Source organism: Hyposmocoma kahamanoa, unplaced genomic scaffold (assembly GCF_003589595.1).
Source record: "Hyposmocoma kahamanoa isolate Upper Pololo Valley unplaced genomic scaffold, ASM358959v1 304, whole genome shotgun sequence".
In the NCBI taxonomy this organism is placed as follows: Eukaryota; Metazoa; Arthropoda; class Insecta; order Lepidoptera; family Cosmopterigidae; genus Hyposmocoma; species Hyposmocoma kahamanoa.
Genome location: NW_020653785.1, coordinates 1,350 through 4,302, shown reverse-complemented (window position 1 = coordinate 4,302; position 2,953 = coordinate 1,350). Strand labels below are relative to the sequence as shown.

The following is a 2,953-nucleotide window of genomic DNA, read 5'->3' as shown; positions in this document are numbered from 1 at the left end:
GAAGTAGAAAAAATTATTATGACATTGAGAAATGACTGTGCAACTGGAATTGACGAAATACCCTGTTCATTCATTAAGACATTCAAGCAACATTTAATACCTCCACTTATATATTTATTCAACCAGTGCTTTTTAAAAGGAATATTTCCCCTTATTTTAAAAAAGGCCCTTATCAGACCGGTCCATAAAAATGGAGATAAGAGTTGCTTTAATAACTATCGCCCCATTGCCATACTACCGTCTATTTCTAAAATCCTAGAAAGACTTATCTATAACAGGACAACAAGAAAGTACTTAGAAAAGAACAGACTACTGGCACCTACACAATACGGCTTCAGAACTAACAAATCGACTGATGATGCAGTGCATGAGCTAACAGACTACATTGTAAGAAACACAGACTCAAAAAAAAAAATGCTAAGCAATATTCCTAGACCTCGCAAAGGCTTTTGATACAGTCTCAATTCCAATTCTCCTTGAAAAATTCCAGCTTAGGAATAAGAGGACATTCACATAATCTTTTAAAAAATTATTTAATTGACAGGACTCAACGCGTTAAGATAGGTGCCACTGTAAGTGAGGAACTAACCGTCGAATATGGCATCCCGCAAGGCAGCATCGTAGGACCATTGCTTTTCCTCATTTTTATTAATGATTTATGCCTCATCCCCCTACCAAACAATAGTAAAATAATATCTTATGCTGACGACACTGCTTTATTGTTTAGTGCTGAAAATTGGACTGACACTTTCACATTCGTCCAAGCGGGCTTTGACATTGTCAATAATTGGCTTAAAAAAATTACTGACCCTAAATACCGAAAAAACTAAATACATGACGTTTTCCTATAACTCACTCACCCAACCGACTTTAAATTCATGTACAATATTAGCTCATAACTGTTTTGGCTCGCTATCTGAAAGTACTTGTAAATGCCCTCAACTAAGCAGTACAAACACCATTAAATATTTAGGTATAACAGTTGATAAGTATTTAAATTTCAAGGCCCATATCGAAAGTCTTACAGCCAGAGCACGAAAATTAATATATATTTTCAAAAATTTAAGACATGTCGCCAATGAAAAGCTACTGAAAACTGTATATTTATCACTTTGTCAATCACTGTTTGTATACTGCATAACGACTTGGGGAGGCTCCCATAAAAATACTTTGCTAAATTTAGAAAGAGCACAAAGAGCCATTCTGAAAGTTAGCACTTTCCGACCTTTTCGCTTTCCCACAGCAAAACTCCTTGCTAAATGTGATGTACTTTCAATACGCCAGCTATTCATACTACTAACCGTAATAAAAAAGCATTCACTAACACCATATATCCCATCACTCTAAATCAGCAAAAGACGAGCAGACATTGTTTGTTCAACTGAACGGTTTCGAACTGAACACTCCCACAGATTCTTTTGCTTTCTTGGTAGCTATTTGTATAATAAAATAAATTGTTCTCTATCTATATATCCTATGAATAAGTTTCAATGTAAAAAAACCGTACAAGACGGGTTAAAAAGAATTAACTACAATGACACTGAAAATTTTATATCAGTTTTTAAGTACCTAATATAAATATAATTAAGACGTGTAACGAAAAACGTTACATACCCTTTTTTTCTACGTAATCGGTTAAACGAGCGCTAATGCTCACGCGTGGATTCTCTGCGGCTCGCATATAAAAGGAGTTGCGACGGCGTCCGCGCCACATTTCTCACGAGCCAGCATCGACTACGCGCGCTTCTAAATACTTAAATTGCAAATATAAATCCGCATTTCGGCAACTACGACAATTGCTTTTGATATTAACAACTTGTGAGTATAAGAAGTTCCCGTATTCGGGTGAGTATTCCAATACCACACCACTTATTTTCGTAATTCGCTATTTTTGTAAAATGGCGGTCGCGGAATGTGCATTCGTTAATTACGCGGTTCCTGTACATCCATAGGTCGAACAAATACGTTCCCTTACGGCTGGCAGCAACAATCCAGCAGCCAGTTATTTAATTTTGACGAATCCGCGTAATTAACGAAGGTACATGCGATGCCACGCGGTTTTACGTGACTTGACCTTTTGAACTTTCCTTTTAGTCAACGTGTCATTTCACAATTGTATTTATTTCGTTTTATTTAGCTTTGTTCTTGCTTGTGGGTGCCTTCTGCCTACCCACAAGTACTTAACCTTTTTTATTTTTCAGTTTAAATTCCGTTGTGATTTCTCCCGGCAGCAGGATTAATACGTAAGCGTTCCCTCATTGGGTAAAGCATTCCTTAAGCTGCCGGGACGGAATCGCAACGGGCGCGTGCACAGCAGCGCAGTATACCCGCACTGTAACATGTTACAGGAACTCCGTTAGGGTTTAAAACCCTCGGCCACTACGTGGCCAACACCATCTACAAGCGACGCGCGTCGTGCCTGGCAGCCGCAGTTCCGGGTTCACTTCCCGTCGGAGCCCTTCTTCAACACCTTCCGTCTCCGACACGACAAGGCGCCGGCTATCTACGTTCCAGCCGGCCTTTACCCAGGGGAGTGCATAACCCCGGGAGTGCTAACGATCCGTACCTTTAGGCCGGAGCCCACGTAATCATAAATTTTTATGTACCCTGGGATTCATTCATTTTTTTAATTAAAACAGTTAACCGCCCTACCTTCTTTCATTTTCACCCTTACTAGGGAAAGGTAGGGAACCCAGGTTACAGACGCCAGCTATTATAATTAAGATTTATGTATTATTGTAATTTATTGTTATTGAACAAAATATGTTGACTAACCGTCATGCTATAATCATCAATTTAGATACCTAAGACACAAGTAAACAATTTTATTTAGTTTAGGTATCACCTAGATTAATTTGCACTACTAACCTTAATTAAAGTAATGTAAACATAAAATAATTTTATTGTTTGCGACAATTTGGCGCATATATGTAAATAATAGATTATTTAATAA

General features: G+C 38.1%; 1 long non-coding RNA gene across 1 annotated transcript; it reads left to right on the top strand.

Annotated features, from left to right (window-relative positions):
- Nucleotides 1-1,598: 1,598 nt before the first annotated feature.
- Nucleotides 1,599-2,638, top strand: LOC113229332. Its single transcript, XR_003310406.1, has 2 exons — nucleotides 1,599-1,845; nucleotides 2,349-2,638. It is a non-coding gene; the product is annotated as an uncharacterized LOC113229332 (long non-coding RNA).
- Nucleotides 2,639-2,953: the final 315 nt, after the last annotated feature.